Here is an 18,456-nt window from a genome sequence, read left to right on the forward strand (position 1 = left end):
GCATAGGGAGTAGTTACTTACTGTAAGAGGCTTGGAATGAGGTTTTTAGCCACCAAGAACTAGTGTGTGTTCTTGGTGAGAGAGAAAATCTAGACAAAGATGAGATTTAATGAGATAGGAACATGGATTTACCACTAGATTGAGGAATGAAGCAACAATTAGAGGTGAAAAACACTTACAACTTGAAGATCTTGAAGAATTTTCGATGAAGGTAGAGAGAGAGTAGAGAGAGAAAGCCTTTAGAGTGTGTAAAATATGAAATGAAGGCCACTCCTCCCTTATATAGGGGTGAGTTTACGGCCAAGGGGTGGGGTGGGAGGTGTACGGCCGTAAACTCGAGTTTGCGGCCGTACACTCCTCTCGAAGGGGTGTTTGGCTCGTATGATATGCTTTGACTTTGAAAACCTCATTTTTGAATCCAAAACTCGATTGAACTGAGCTTAGAATATTCCGTTAGACCAAAAATAATACTAACGTGAACGGAAATAAATCCGAATTGATTTATTTTTAAATGGTTCGCACAAGAGAAAATTTCGGGTTGCCACACACGTACAGGCGGCTTGTGTGGCGGCAGGTGTGGAGCAGGGAAAAAGAGCTGCAAAAGAATTGGTGGTTGTCGGGGAGTTTAACCCAGAGATGGAGGTGAACGTGGCCGCTAAGACCCAGGAGATGGAGGATGTCATGGCGACGTTCATTGAGACCGGTTTCGTTGTCTATCTCTGCCTTGGCAACATGGACTTGGTCGGGCTCCGTGTTCTTTTTCAAGATGCTCAGAATGATGAGTCAGGCCCTGGCCCAAGCTCCCTCACCGGTGATGGTACAGCCCCTTCCCATGAGTAGTTTAATTTGTATGGTTTGTTTTGATGTAACTCTTGTGAACAATATTTTCTCTTCTTTTTCTTTTTATCCTTGCTACCCTCTGTGGCAGTCCTAAAGTCTGGGAGTCCGGCGATTTGACAATGTTTGCTTTTAATTTATGGGTGTGAATGTTTCCCATTATGGTACATATTCTTTTGTTTGGTTGCTTTGTAAATGGTTTATGTTGGCCATCACATAGTATTTATGCAGGGTTTGCTTAAATCCCTGGTCTGAGTTCTCTTATTTGTGAAATCCTTGTACTTTACTAATGCTGGTCTTTGAGAAATTTGTTCTAATTTGCTGCTTAAAGGCCCTAGGTGTAGCCAAGATCGTCATCTTGAGGCTCACCCGATTGTGCTTTTCTCATTAGTGGAAGGTTATGACTCTTCTACACTTATGTCACATGTTCTTTTGTACGTTTGTTATTTTCTATAATGTGGTTGATGAACATGTTTTGGGAGAAAGGTTATGAACCTTTTTATACAAACCCCCTGACTGCCTCCTTGTATCGATTTGTCTCATGTGACGTTGGATGATCAGTCCTTGTTGCCACATGGTAAATGTAAACAGCCTCTTTATTTTGCTTTTCAAGCTTGAAAATAAGGAGCATCTGAATTGCCATTTGTCTTTTTTCTAATCTTACTGTTGGACTGTTATAAGACTAGGAATGGTAAAGTAATTTTTGCTGGTTAAATTTACATTCCAAAACTAATACAAAATACTTTTGCTAACATTTAATTTATCTTTCACACTCGTTTTAAGAATAAAAATGACATAGGCTCTGCGCATTCCAAGTTCTTGGAATTGCAAGCCCGTCCTGGACTTATAGTACATAAGCACCATTCTTATGGGCTTCCACAATTTTGTACGGTCCCTACCAAGTTACACTAAGTTTCCCCAATGGCTCGGTATGGTTGGACTCGTTTTTCCTTAGCACCCATTCTCCAACTTTAAAATTCTTGACCCGGACATGGCGGTTGTAATAGTTCTCGGTGCGCGATTTGTACAATGCTGGCACATCTATGCAGCCTCGCATTTTTCGTCGAGCATGGCCAAGTCCTGGCGTCACCTTTCTTCATTGGTTGTTTCCTCAAAACTCTTTGTTCGCAGTGAGCCAACCACTATTTCCAATGGGAGGACTGCTTCTGTTCCATAGGTTAGGCTGAATGGCGTTTCTCCCGTGCTTGACCTTGCAGTGGTACGGTATGGCCACAGCACTGTCGGGAGCTCTTCCACCTAGGCAGACTTTGATCTGAGTAACCTTTTCTTCAAACCATTAACTATGGTTTTGTTTGATATCTCAGTTTTTCCATTGGCCTGAGGATGTGCCACAGACGTGAAACGGCGGTTAATTTTCTTGTTTTCACACCACTCCTTGAAGGGACTCCCTTCAAATTGTGTGTCATTGTCACTTATGAGAATTCTGGGAGTGCCAAAGCGAGCCAATATATTTTTGGTCATGAACTTTATCATTTTCTTTCCTGTGATGGTGGCCAGCGGTTTTGCCTCTATCCACTTTGTAAAATAATCCACAACTACTAACAAGAATTTAAAACCCCTGCGCTGGTGGGAATGGTCCCACTATGTCAATCCCCCATTGATGGAAGGGCCAGGGGCTAGTGATGCTGGTCAACGGCATGGCCGGTTGATTTTGGAAAGGATCGAATGCCTGGCATTCTTTGCATTTATTGGTTAGGGCCGCAGCGTTGTTGTACACGTCTAGCCAATATACTCCTAGGCGGAGTATTTTGCATGTGAGTGCTTGAGCACCTTTGTGTGTCGCCGCGTCTCCAGAATGACTTTCTTCCAGGAGCATCTATGCCTCTGTCTTGGAGATGCATTTTAGCCATGGGCTTAAATACCCTCTCCGATACAGTTGGTTGTCTCTGACTGCAAAATGCAACGCCCTGATCTTGACTTTTCTTGCCACCTCTGAGCCATCCGGGAGTACGCCATGGCGCAAGTAATCGACGTATGGTTTGGTCCATTCTAGAGTGGTCGATACTCTATTAACCCTTTGGTTATCAATACTTCTCTCCGGGAGCACTTTGACTAGCACTTTCGTTGTTAAGTGATCATAGGAAGTCGACGCTAGCTTACTTAGAGCATCTTCCCTCGCATTCTTTCCCCAAGAGATTTCTTTTATTGAAAAACTTTTGAATGTGTTGGTTAGGCTACGGACTGCATCCTTGGATCTTTGGCTTCATATGTTCCGTTTATCTGGTTTGTGATGAGTAACGAATCACTGAGAGATGTTAATTGCTTGGCACCAACCTCCTTGGCCAACCTCAGACCCGCTAGGAGTGCTTTGTACTCTGCCTCATTGTTAGATACTTGGAAATCGAATCGCAGTGCGTAAGTGATTTCTTCGCCTTTGGGGATTTGAAGGATGAGGCATGTGCCCAAGCCTTCCTTACTTGCTGCGCCGTCAGTGTATAATTTCCAAAGCTCTTTGCCGGCTTCAGGCTCCAATGGATCGACAGAGATTGTCGTCAGTACTCCCTTGATAGTATCTGAGATTTCGACTAGGAAGTCTGCGAGGGCATGGGCTTTAATGCTAGTCCGGGGGTGGTAATGGATATCGTGTTCGCCTAATTCTATGGCCCACTTGGCCAGGCGCCCAGACTTTTCCGGCCTTAGCAAAACCTGCTTTATTGGGTAACTAGTTGGAACATCCACCTTGTGGGATTGAAAATACCTCCGTAGCCTCCTAGCAGCATACACCAAGGTGAGGACCAGCTTCTCTAAGGCCGGGTAATTGACCTTTGGCCCTTGCAAGGCCCTACTCACTAAATGAATGGGGACCTGCTTTCCATCCCTCTCCACCGCCAACACAGAGGAGATAGCTTCTTCTGAAGCTGCTAAGTACATTTGTAGTGTCTCCCCTGGTAGTGGGCAGGCGAGAGCCGGTAATTGGTGTAAGACATCCTTCAGTCGTTGTAATGCCTCACCTGCTTTTTCTGTCCATTTGAACTTTTTTTTATCTAGGCATCCTTTGAGGATTTGATACAAAGGAAACGCCTTTTCTGCAGATTTGACAATGAATCTTCCCAATGTCGTTAACCTACCGTTGATCTCTTGTACACCCTTGAGGTTGTGGGGAGTTTTCGACTCAAGGAACTCTTGGATTTTGGTGGGATTGGGCATAATCCCTTCCTTGGATATCTGATACCCAAGGAATTGACCTTCCTCTACTCCAAAAGTACACTTAGCCGGGTTTAACTTCATTTGCGCTTTAGCTAGCGTTTTGAAAGTTTCTTCCACATCATGGAGAAATGTTTCTTCATTTCGGCTCTTGATTACCACGTCATCGACGCAGACTTCGATATTCCTACCAATTTGATTGGAGAATATCTTGTCCATTAGTCTATGATATGTAGCCCATGCATTTTTTTTAGTCCAAATGGCATTTTCTGGTAGCAAAAGGTGCCCTTCTCTATGTGAAAGGCAGTTTTCGCCTCATCCTCTCGTTTCATATGTACCTGATCGTTACTCTTGTACGCATCAAGGAAACATTTGAAATAAAACCCTTCGACCGATTGAACTTTCTGATCTATCTCCAGAAGGGGATAACAATCCTTTGGACAAGCTTTATTAAGATCTGAGTAATCAATGCACATTCATCATGACCCATTGGCTTTCTTTACCATGACATGATTTGCTATCCATGTCGGAAATATTACTTCCCTGAGTATGCCGACACTCACTAGATCGGCCACTTCTGCGTTTATAGCCCTGTCCCGGTCTTTCGCCTGGCCCCTTTTCTTTTGTATGATAGGGTTGCTTCCAAGCGTGATATTGAGACTGTACTCTATAGCCTGTCGATCTACACATGTCAGATCTGTCGGCTTCCAGGCAAAAACAGTGGAATATTACTTCAGGAGCGCTACCAGTCGTGCCTTGGTCTCGCCTGATAGGTGAGTGATTATTCGCACGAGCTGCTCTGGGTATTCCATGTTTATCTGGTGATGTTCGGTGGAACCTTCCCCCTTTGACTTCTTTGGTGCTCGCAACAACTTGGGAGCAGCTATAATCTGATGGCAATGCTGCGACATGGTGTTTGTAGCAATAATTTTTGCTGATCCCTGGCGTGTGCTAAATTTAACTATGTCATGGATCGTTGATGGCACGAACTGTAATAGGGAGATTGCTGACCGTCCAAGCAGAATATTGTATTCTGCAGGAAACCGGATCACAGAGAATTCGATTGTTCTTGTGATTCGGTCCCTTTCGTCATGACTAGCCAACGTTAGGGGTAGCCAGATAGTGCCCAATAGCCACAAGCTGTGACTGGTGAACCCTACCAACGGTCCTCCGGTTGGGGGTCGTAGCCCCTCTTTCCATGCATTTGGTAGCTGCCTGAAACAATGCTCATAGAGTATGTTGGAGCAACTACCATTGTCGATGTATATCCGATGGATTTTCGTATTACGAATAAATCCAGATGTGAGGAGTGGATATCGCGGATCCCAGTTCAACGGTCTGGGATCGCTGCTCGAAAAACTAATATTGAGTAGATTTCTCGAGAGTACCTATATCTCGTCCTCCGCTTGGTGAGTTGCATTTCTCTTACGATACTTAGAGATAGTGAGTACCTCAGTGCCATCATACGGAGGTTCCTGTAGCAGATCTGGATGCGGTATCGCCGTCTTGGGCAGCGAACCTTCCAACAACAGTTGCTGGAAACTGCTTTGGAGTACTGGATCTGCTATTTTCGCTGTAATCGGTGGGACCTGTGCCATTAGCACATGGATTGGGGCATGTGTTTTATACTCGCGGTGGTGGTTGTTGTTTACCCTCACTGGTAGTCTGAACAGATCTTCTACTGCAATCCCAGATGTTATTGGGTTTAGATCGCCCTTTTACAGAGAACCAGCGTCGTTTATTGGTTGTATCACTCTGAGGATACGTCTGTATGTCGTCAAATGTTGTGACATTTTCTACATGGGATTTGAAGCTAGTTGATGGATCTGTCCCGGAAGTTTACTTGAGAAAACAACACAGAAGAATCGCTAAAGGACGATCGGGTGTTCTCCCGGGACGTCACTCCGACGATCAAGTTAGTCCTTAGTAGAGAGAGAGAGAGAGAGATTAGGGTATATTGTTTAGAGAAGAAGATCATGGATCCCTTTCTTGGGCAGGAAGAGATCCTTTTATACCTGTTGCTAACGGAATGAAGTGGCCCTCCCATGTGGGAGTGAGACGTGGCACCCTTTTATTGGGAGGTGTATCCCCAAGATAACTAATTGTCAGGTGACGTCAGTTCTAGGCGTCACCAGACTCCTTGTCATGACCTGATTGGTCGTGAGAGAATGAGAAGATCACGAGGAATATTCTTTCCTCATGGGGAAAAGCGAACTATCATTTCGGCACTGGCCTACTTAGGCCAGGACTAGATCTCGGCCAAGGTCCTGGCTTGATAACGCCCTGTTAGTGCTTTCCGTTAAGTTTAACGTGGCTGCATGATAACGTTAACAGTTTTTTCTAAAAACATTTTAATTGATTAGGATGTTGATATAGAAGTTGAATCATTAAAAAACATTCCAAAAAATGCATTCTTTTACAAAAAATGTGCATATGGTTCACATTTTTCATAGAAAAAAAATTTATTATTATTCGAATATCAATATTGAAAGAGGTCGAAAATTGATGAATTTCATATTTTGTTTTTTTTTTGATAGAAGATAAACTCTAAAATGCGCTTTTTTTACAAAAAATGTACATATGGTGCATATTTTTCATAGAAAAATATTTTTGTTACTTTTTTTTGAATATTAATGTGAAAAGAGGATAAAAAATGATGAATTTATATATATATATATATATATATATATATATATATATATATATATATATATATATTTGTCCTCAGCAGTTAGAAATGATATAAAAAAAAATAAAAAAAAAATAAAAAAAAACTTTCAAATTAAAGTTTATTCATTATTTTAAAATATAAACATGGTATTAGAACACACGAATATATCCAAACTTTTTTAGTTGTAATTTGAACTACAATTTTCATTGTATAATCAAAACCAGATTTTTACAACATTATGAAATTGCTACAATTTTATATCACAAAAAATTGGACAGGAAAACAAGCAAATAAATACGTACACAAATGGTAAAACATGTAACCACAAACATAGAAAACAACATGGCATCCACGGTTATCCTTTTTGAATCTTTTTAGGATTCATAAAGCAAAAATGCGTATCCAACAAAAGTAAATCAGAGTTTTGAAAGTCCGTAGTTGTGTAATAGTTCCAAATCAGACAGGAACAGTTCGGTTAGATGTGGTCTGCTCGACTTCGTCATCTTGCTCATTCTCACCAGACAGTTCTTCGAGCGATTTGCCATTTGGTTCAGGGACTAAAAACGTGAACAACATCCCTAAAAAGTTGATTACACCAAGAACGATGAGCGAGTTCTTGATTCCAATACCTGGTGGGTAACCAGCGTCGGTCTTCTTAGGGTCAGAGCTCTGAGAAGCGTACAGAAATCCATAAGCACCAACTATCGCGCCTGCTTTACCTGCGGCTGCAGAGATACCGTGGCAAGTGGACCTGAGCCTAGCCGGAAAGATTTCGGCAGGAACGACGAAAGTGGTAGCATTAGGGCCAAAGTTAGCAAAGAAAAACGTCAAAGAGTAGATGATGATGAAGCCGATACGGTTGTCATGTAAGGTCCAATGGTGGTAAGGAATGGCGAGAGCGAACATGAAAACCGTCATAAAGAAGAATCCCATGAGTTGGATTGCGAAACGACCGATGATATCGATAAATGCAACTGTGAACCAGTATCCAGGAACAGTACTGCAAAGTGCAATAAGAGTTTGAGCTCTAGCCACCCTGAAAACCTCTCCAATGGCGTTCATTGTTGCTGCCGGAGGGATCCATCCGATGGCTGTGAAGACGTCTTTTTGGAAGAGATTTTGTGAGTAGAAAGCGATGTCAAGTAAGAACCAAGTACTGGTGGTTCCGAGCAAGTGGAGTCCATGGCGACGGAGGAATGCTTTTGAAAACAATCCGAATGAGTTTCTTTTATCCTGTGTAATTGTCTCTACCTTCTGTTCTTCGGCTTCAATGTCAACTTGCAAAACTCGAGCCATATCTGATGCTGCTTGTTTAGCGTTTTTTGCAACCAGAGCGGTGTAACGTGCAGTTTCTGGCATCTTCATACGCCAGTAATAAGTCAACCCTGCCGGAATAGCACCAAACATGAGTATGATACGCCAGACGTAGTCGGCTTGTACCGGAGTTGACAATAAAGCGTTTGTCGCATACGAAGGAGCACTAAATGCATGGTCAAAAGCAGCCGACACTACTAATGCAACAATCCCACTAGCCAAAATCCCAAACCCTTGCATGGCGAAAACCGCAGCGATAAAGGCACCACGTGTCTTCTTGTTAGCGTATTCCGACATAATCGTTGCAGAGAGAGGATAATCACCACCGATACCAAACCCAAGCCAGAATCTAAAGAAACAAAGGACAGCCATCACAGATCTCCGTTCCCTCCCAAAAGAGAGCCCCGAAGCTAGGGAGCATATAACCATGACAGCCAAAGTCATACCGTAGACCTTTTTTCGGCCCATTTTATCACCAAGCCACCCGAAGAAGAGTTGACCGGCTAAGGTTCCAACAAGAGCAACGGCTGTGACCGAAGAGTTCACACCAGGGGGTAGAGTTCCGGGCTTCAGTGCACCCTCTCTGTGGTAGTAGATACGGCCAAGCAGTTTGGTGACCAGAGAAATTGCAAAGAGATCGTATGCATCTGTGAAGAAACCCATTCCGGCGATGACAATTGCCGTGAAATGGTATAACTGGGTCTTGGCAGTATCAAGTGCATTGAGCACTTGCAGTTGCTCGCGAGGCATTGCTACTATTTTCTTTCAAAACTACACCTACACTCAAGTATATAGAAAGTGAATGTTAATTTAGAAAACGATCAAAATACATATTCTTTCTAATAGAAATATCTAAGGAGAATTTAATATTTGCATTATTGACGCTGAAAAATCATATAAAATTCCAAAAATATTGAAGAAATTCTCATTAAATTTTTAAATGAGATATTAAAAATGCATGCTTGCCCGCTGTCACGAATGGTGACCTAATTGATTGGCCAACTGCTTTTGTTTGGTTGTTAACTAAAAGCCATGCATGCATGCATAACACACAAGTGTGTGAATTGTGTTTTAAGATAACTTAATGAGATCTTGCTCTATGAATTATCCGGGTGATCACTATATGTAGGGGTGGCAAATCGTGCTATCGTTTCGTGTTTCTGTTTGACACGACACGACACGAGAAGGTTTTATGTAACACGAACACGACACGACACGATGTCGTGTTTTTTTTTAATTAACACGAAAACGAACGAGTTAAAAAACGACAAACACGACACGACACGACAAATATAACATATACTAAATACTAGTTTATTTAATGAATATTTTATCAGATATAACACGATAAACACGACAAACACGATATATAACTGCTAAATCGTGTCAATTTCGTGTCAAATTTTGAACACGAACACGACACGACACGACATCGTGTTTTTTACAGTTAACACGAACACGACACGAACACGAATTCAAATTTCAGTTTCGTCCCAATTTCGTTTCGTGTCGTATATTTTTGTCGTGCCGTGTTATAAATTATCACCCCTAACTATATGTAAGGTAAAAAGCTTCATATGAAAAGCTACATTGACATTGTACTATATTTTTCGGGTGGTCACTAAGATGCATCTTGGGATATTTTACTTTGTACTATATTTTAAGAAGAGCAACATTGTCTTACAAAAAAAAAATAGGAAACAACGAGATTTAAAAAATAAAGAAAATAGAAAAACATTCGGTGAAATATTTAGAGGGAGAGAGCATATTATTAGTTTATATGTATACCTTGTGAAGAGGGTTTCTTGCTCTGCGGTGGTGCTTTAGGGAGATAATGAATTTGAAGGAAGAAAAGGAGATGAGAAGAACATGTACTGAAGTTATGGGGTATTTAAAGACAAACGACACAGAATCAGTGGAAGCATATAAGCATATGCTCTCAAATACTAGCTTAGGTCAACGCTTGCACATTGCTTATCTAATGATCAAATCAGCTATCCGGTCAGCGCCTCCAGCTTGCTACATTTCTTCACTAAAATATTAGGGTATAGTGGTATACAACACTTATTCCCGATCGAATAAACATGATGTAATAGGATCTGGCTTTATTCAGTACGTACGGTTTTGGCTTCAGATTTTTAGGTTTTAATTTCCGTTCTTGGCCCCATAGCTTTTTTTTAACAATTCTCGCTTTGGTCCATTGCAGGTTAAAACAGGAATCAAATGGTTCTACTTTTAGTTGCTAATATATAATATGTCACGGAATCTGCCAGAAATAATGTTATATTTTATTTGATTGGAAAATTGCCTGTCGGAATCCATCACTAAATCAATCTATCAAAAATCTGTCACTTAAACATAGTTTATTTAATCAGTTGGTAATATGTCATGTAATCAGTGTGAAATCAGCCAACTACTAGAGAAAACACATTTAATAACACACGAATTAGTTGGTAATATGTCATGGAATCTTATCATAAAAATAATATCACACAGCATTTCATGAAATCTTATGGATTTAGGACAAACATAACTGTCTGTCGTAAATTTAAGTTATCTATTAAAAAACCGAGTACACACTTAACAAGAATCAGTTTTTAATATACGTTGTCGCCACTTCAAAACAAGGTTGTAGAGAATGTCGCAAAAATATGAGATCACACATTCTATTAGAGGTAAATGCATCGTATTGTGCTCGTTACTTCATCTAATAGGAAGTGAGAAAAGTCAATCAACTATGTCTTCGAAAGTTTCTCGTGCGTCACTCTTCAACAACAATTGCGATGATTTTTTTAGTTAGTTGCTATTGGTTTGGTTTTCTTAGTTATTAAGTGAATTAAGAGGTTGAAATGCTATATTTGTGCGTAGAGAATTGAAATTTGATGCTATTTTGATAAATTGAGTATTATCGTGGATTTCTTGTTTGTTTTCTAAGTTTTACATAGAAAACAAGGAATTGGATACAACTTTTTTTGCTAATATAAATACATAATCAGCCGTATTCCATTGAGGGTGTATCCTATTACAAATGAATTAGAATACGGTTAAAACAATTGTATGCTATATGTTGTATCATTTAGAGATGAGAATTTTGCCATATCTATATGAGTGTATCCTATATAGTGTATTCTATTTATTTTTGCGGATTTTTGCCATATCTGTATGGTGTATCCTATATGGTGTATTCTATTGATATGATGATTTTTGGGTGTATCCGATGTATCCTATTGATTTGATGATATTTGCGTGTACTCTATGGTGTATCCTATTGATTTGTATATTGTATGGTGTATTATTGGTGTTAATTAGTACATATATTATTAGTATATTGAACCTTTATGCTAACAAGTTAATCCCGTCATATTTATCAACCAACCATTCTTTCATCAAAGACGTAAATAGAAAAATACAAGTTGAAAAAATTAAAATTTAGTATATATATAGACTTAAATAGGTAATTGTTATGTTCAATATGAAACAAATCAATATTGTTATGTTCAACTAATCTTAATTACATTTGCATCTTTTTTTCCATTTCCAAGCCTAACCCGTTTTGTGTATAGCTCTTGAGGTCTCCTTGGTCACTACCATATCACATTGCAATAATCTGTTGAAAAAGAATAATATTAATATAACACATTGACAATATACACAATTAACTTGTAGCTTGTAAGAATCATTTAACATAAATAATTTGATATTGCAATAATAAGTAATAACAACTAAAAAATGTAACATACCTTCACTTCAAATAGTTTTTATAAAAAGATGTCATCGAGAACTCAACAAAATCATCCAACTCCGCACCCGTCAATGGTGTTTTATAATTTCAAAGGTTCTACATACAAAGTAATATAAATTTTCTTAATTTAATAAAAATTAAGGTTTAATTTTTAAAATTCAAAAAACTACTTACTCTAGGAAATCATCATCATTGTCTGTACAAAACCATTTCATGCATACACTTTGAGACATAATAATCATGCTCCCCATTCGATGTACTAAATATAAAATACACATGAATATATATATATATATATATATATATATATATATATATATATATATATATGCTTAGATTATTGTTTTCTAACTAATTATTGTGTGGATATAATGATGAATATAGACCAATCATTTTTATTTTAAGAAATGATTTATCTATATTTTTAAATTAAAGAAAAATAGAATATTACCATTTAATTAAAAAAAAGAAAAATATTGTACATTTGGGTTGCCTTAAAATTAGAAAACACAAATTTAAAAAGGAAATTTTTAGATTTTTAAGGGATATTTGATTATCTTAATTTTGAATTCTGATTTTTTTAATTAATACAATTCAAATAATTCTAACATAATTTATAATCATACCCGGTTTTATTCTATTATGTCCAAATGACATTCTTTTATAATGTTATTCTATGAAAATGCAAGTCATAAACAAATAAAAGAGTCTTACTTCTCGAAGAATAACAAATTTTTGGATACAAGTTAAATTTTTTCTGTCACGTTCTTTAAAAAAAAAAAAAAAAAAAAAAAAAAAAAAAAAAAAAACTTTATATTCACTTCTACGATAATAAAACACCCACTAATATAAAAACAAACACAATTTCTAGATTATTCTGCCAAAATATACTATTACATATAGTCTTATCATTTTATTGTAGATTATTGTGTCAGAATATCATGATAAATAGTTCTTTCTTTGTTGACCATTGTTCATCTCCATTACACACACCATCATCCAACCTCTGTGTCCTTGATAACCATGTTCCCTTCACAAATTCTATGAGAATAACTTCTATGAAATCAAGTTATGTAATAATAACATTCTGTCAGAATCATGTCACAATCGGAATGCTTTTATATGACATATAATAAAACAAGCTTTAGTAATTCTAATAGAATGCATACCACATATGTATACTTGTTCTGATTTTGATTGATGCAAAAAATAACTGACGAGTAAATAAAATACATAAAAAATCGATAACTAAATAAAAGAAAGGAGGTTAATTGATGATTGTTCCTAACCTTCTTCATTCCTATGAAACATACACATCAATAGTGCAAATTAGTATAAAAACATCTCAACTTTAACAAAAAAAAATACTCACTTTGTTTTATCTGTTAAAGGGGTATTGATGAGGATAATGTCACATTTAGGAAGCATCTGATCAAGATCTTCCTCAAATGTTGCACCAATTTGATTCTCCAATTCCGATTCCATTTTAATCTGATCTGGTAAAGAAGATTACACCTAAAAGGATTCAATCGTTAAAGTAAAATCCTACCAATACGCCCACAACCAAACGTTCCTACTGTTTGTCCTTCAAGATCATAAGCTCTATAAGTAATACCTGCAACATTCCAATTACCAGAGCTAACCTGATGATGTCCTGGTAAGAAATTACGAACAATTAAGAATAAGGATACTCATAAGTTCATCTTCTTCAACAAAAACTGTATTGCTTCCAGTAACTTCTGCAATAATTTGCCCTTAAGAAGATTTGGGACGATTTATGTGCCTAATTTGTCCTTGAGAAGCATAACATGTTCACACATCTAAATATTATGTTTGAAGAAGAAGCTCACTCACAAATTAAATTAAACAGGCACTAAAACTCAAGCTTTTATGACACAGACATTTGATCAAACACTTTGAGTGCAAAATACACACTTGTTTGGAAAAAAAAAGTAAAGGAAATGTACCTTAATTCACACTACGTTGCAAATCCCTTCAAGTATTCAGGATCTCGTTTTGCCCATTCTTGAAACTTCTTAAACCACCGATCCAAGATATCCATTGGTACAGTCAATTTGCTTCCATCAACTCCATAAAAAGATTGAATAAAATTAAACAAATTCTCGCCAACCTTTACAGCCAGCCTATCAATCCTTTTCTCTGATGCCATATCAAGTGATAGGAGAGAGGCCAGGTGTTCAACGAAAATGCCAATTTTTTCCGAGAGAGTGGAGACGTTGAGGGTGGTGAGCTCTTTCTGAAGTTCTTCGCCACCTAGATCAGGCCAGATGAGGGAGAAGATGGCGGAATGGTGGGTTACGGTTACTACGCCGACGAATTGGAAAGGGAAGTCATGCGATAGGATGTGGACAACTAGGGCTTTATCGGGTGGAAGATTGAAGCTATTGAGGAGGAAGATGCACAATTGGTGAATTGAATCATAAGCCTCACCGGCAAAAGACTTAGGTGTCGGTGGTATTAGGCGAAACGGGTGGTGGTGCTATAGGGACGGCCTGTAGATAAATAAGGGATAAATTAGGTGATAAATTAGGTTAATAGTCAATTCTACCATGATTATAGGGAGTATTTATGGAATTTACTTACCAAATTTTTAAATAACCCTGATTGATTTTGTTAATTATTTAATTTTTTTATTTAATTTTGATTGGCTCATAATAATTCTCACATCCACACAATAATTAGTAAAAATACTTGAAAGTCTCTCTCTCTCTCTCTCTCTCTATATATATATATATATATATATATATATATATATACACACACACACAACTAGAAAACAAGGTGTTTTCCTACAGAAACTAGTGACTGAATTCCGACCGAACTGTGACACACATAAAAACCCTAATGTTAGTGACGAAATACTGACTATTTAACGACGGAAATAATTTTCGTCGGAAATCCGTCAGTAAATACCGACGGAATACTGACGAATTGTGAACAATATTCTATACTTGGGATGTCCGTCGCTATTTCGTCGGTAATCACCGACGGATTTCCGACACAAATGCTTTTTTAGAAAATAAATCCATTTTTTTATAGTAATATTCTATAAATAATTCAGTTATTAATATTAGTATTACTAATTGTACAATTCTTTATTTATATAATTAAAATAATATATATATATATATATATATATATATATATATATATATATATATATATATATATATATATACCAAACAATTCAATTTTCTAATTATTATAGCATAAGTATTTTTGTTATTACTTATAATTAATAAGAAAATTATAAATTATCACGTAAATATTGTTTGAGAAAGTAAATAACCTTTTATTGTTATTATTATTATTATTATTATAAAAATAACTTAATTATTATTATTAATATTATTAATTACCTATTAATTTTTATATTTAAAATATTATAATTATTAAACAAATAAATCAACATATTTATTAGTATTAGTATAAAAATAGTTTAACTAATATAAATAAATATTAGTAATTAAATAACTATTTACTTTTTAATTAAAATAATATAATTCGTTGTAGTTTATCATAACTATTAGTATTATAAATAATAATAATAATAATAATAAATAAATAAAATGCAATAAATACAATAATAATAATAATACAATTAATAATAATAAGAAAATAATAAATTACCAACATAAATGCTTTTTTACAAAATAAATAAATTTTTTTAATAGTTCTATTTTAAAAATAAATCAATCACTATTATTAATATTAATAATTAAATAACTACTATTTTTATAATTAAAATATTATAACTATCGACGAAATAATAATAATAGTAATATTTACAATAATTATAATTTGATAAATGTGTATTAATTGGTGTATAATAAATGTGTGAGTAACATAAAGCAACAAAAAACATGTTTGGTCCCCGAGACCTTGAAAATTAGAATCGAAACGTCGGTCTTGAAGGTGTACACGGGTGTACGTCTGTGTATATTATCTATAATTTGTAAAATGTATAGTTATTTATGTATTATATGGGTGTGAGAAAAATAAATGGGAAAAAACGATATATGGTGCGTGAAAATTTGAAAAAAAACGGGTGTACATCGTTTTTTCCGCTTTGTTTTTCTCACACATATATTATACATCAGTTACTATATATTTACCAAATTATAGCTAATATACACATACGTACACCCATGTAAACCTTCGAGACCGACATTTCGATTCTAATTTTCAATTTTTTTTTAGCAAAAAAAATCGTTTTTTCCGCGTATATATATATATATATATATATATATATATATATATATATATATATATATATATATATATATATATATATCACACTTGTATTATAAATAAAATACGATGCATTTACAAAATTACAACTAATATACACATACGAACATCCGTACACACCATCAGAGCCTCGTTACTAATCTTATGCTTTAACGTTTTAATACATATTAATATAAAGGATCCCGATGGTGTATACGGTTGTATGTACTAAGTGTGCTATAATTTGTTTAATGTGTATTAATTGGTGTATAATAAAGGTGTGAGTAAGAAAAGCGATAAAAACCATGTTTGGTCCCGGAGAACTTTAAAATTATAATTGAAACATCGATTTCGAAGGTGTACGCGGGTATACTTATGTGTATATTAGATATAATTTGTAAAATGTGTAGTTATTTAGGTATTATTTTGGTGTGAGAAAAAGAAATCGGAAAAAACGACGTATGGTGCTTGAAAAGTTGAAAATAGAATAAGTCTGTCGGGAATCCGTCCCTAATTACCAACGGATTAGCGACGGAATATGTGACAACCCGAAATCTTTTTTCTGTAATTCAAAATTCAATGAATAAAAATCAGACTTGTTTCTGCTATCACTTTATTATGTTCAGGGTCAGTTTGAGAGTCTTTAAGTCTAGTACATTTAAGAGTTGGATGTTGAGAAGTGTTAGCTTGGGATTAGGGGGATGAAATCGAACCAGAAAACTCTTCAAAGGGTGTTCACAGCCGCAAACTAGGTTCACGGCTATGAAACCATGTTGGGCCGTGAACCCCTCTCCATATATATATATATATATATATATATATATATATATATATATATATATATATATATATATATATATATATTTCCTTCATTTTTCCTCATTTCTTCCCTCCTTGGCCGAAAACTCCTCAAGATTCTCTCAAAACTCATCCAACAAAAGCTCTTCTCCCACCCCACAAGAGTAAGTAATTCTCTCTTTTTTCACTTGTTATTCATCTTATTCATGTAAAGTGTTTCATATTCATCCATTGATTCATCACTTTCATCACCATCTTTATGATCTTGAAGAGTTCGCGGCCGTGAACCCTTCAGAGGGTCGTGAACCCTTCATAGATGGGTCGTAAACCCTTCAAATGTTCATGAGTGGGCCGTAAACCCTTCATGTGTTCATGGCTCGTGAACACATCTTGGGTCGTAAACCCTTCATGTGTTCATGGGCCGTGAACACATCTTGGGCCGTAAACCCATGGTGGTTGGCCGTAAACTCCTTTTTGTCCCTCATTCTTGATTCTAACACTTCATTGTAAGTGTTTCCTACATCCGAAGGGTGTTTCCTATGCTTGTTAGTGGTTTGAGACACTAATTGTAGGCCTATACATGTTAATATGTGCTTATTAGGACCGTATTGTGCTCGGGACTTCACTTAGCATACCAAGCATACTACCTTTGTCATTCATCCAAGTCACTCACAAGCAGGTGAGTTCATACCCCTACACCTTTACTGTTTTAACGTTTTCAGGGGGGAGTACAAGCCAAATATCATTGACCTTGTGAAACTTTACAAAAGGATTTCAATACACTTAGAACTGATGCAATTCATACAACCATACAGTTTCCATACTTTTATAAAATACTTAGATATTTTATCCCTTTTGTATTATGCTGAGCATAAGGGAAGTTTTCAACAAAATCGTAGAGTTTTCAGTGTAAAACATGAATTGAATACATTAACGAACATATAAACTATAATATGTATAGTTTATGGAACAATTATCTTATCAATGTACAAAGCATAAATTCAATGGATTCATTTTATTCTACATCTAGTCGTTAGTATAGCATTTTATGAGTGATCATTCTTCGCGTACTTATTTAAGTACTAACAAAAGTCCTGAGATTATAACCAGAGTCTCCTTGCGGGAGAACGTGAGTTTGTGTATAGATCTATACAGGATTGACAATCCCGCACCATAACTATTAGCTACAGTTAGGCCGGCAGGCCTGGGTGACAAAGTCATTTCGATTCCGACACCTGAAGAACGTCGTTCAGGCAATTCAATGGTCAAGTATGGTTATAACAACTCATAAATTTGGTACTAAGAGTATACGATTAATGTATGAATGGTAATAACTTCAAATAGTTTTATTATAAATAATAGAACTACTATACATGCTAGAGTTTTCCAGAGTTACTCCAAACTTACTATACATACTGGTGATAGTCAGGGTTTTCATAAAAAGGGGATTTTCCCATGCAAAACAATAATATACAATACATCTAGTGGGAGCCATGCTTATGAACTAATGCATTATGAGATACAGTAACAAACACACTCATTGTCACATCCCAAATTTCGAGTCCAAAAATTTCATTTTAATTAACTGAGTATAAAACATTCATAAGAAAACTACGTAAAAACATATCGTTTCGTAAATCAACATAACATGTCTGAAAACCCAAATCATAACATAGCA

At 36.3% G+C, this 18,456-nt stretch overlaps 1 pseudogene across 1 annotated transcript; it reads right to left on the minus strand.

Moving 5' to 3' along the window:
* Positions 1–7,014: 7,014 nt before the first annotated feature.
* On the minus strand, positions 7,015–9,852 carry LOC145167580 (low affinity inorganic phosphate transporter 1 pseudogene; annotated as a pseudogene). Its single transcript, XR_013741253.1, has 2 exons — positions 9,776–9,852; positions 7,015–8,764 (listed from the first exon to the last, which is right to left on the minus strand). The product of XR_013741253.1 is annotated as a low affinity inorganic phosphate transporter 1 pseudogene (transcript).
* Between the last annotated feature and the right edge of the window lie 8,604 nt (positions 9,853–18,456).

The sequence above is a fragment of the Lactuca virosa genome, chromosome 3 (assembly GCF_052849685.1).
Source record: "Lactuca virosa cultivar CGN04683 chromosome 3, Lactuca_virosa_CGN04683_v6, whole genome shotgun sequence".
Lineage (NCBI taxonomy): Eukaryota > Viridiplantae > Streptophyta > Magnoliopsida > Asterales > Asteraceae > Lactuca > Lactuca virosa.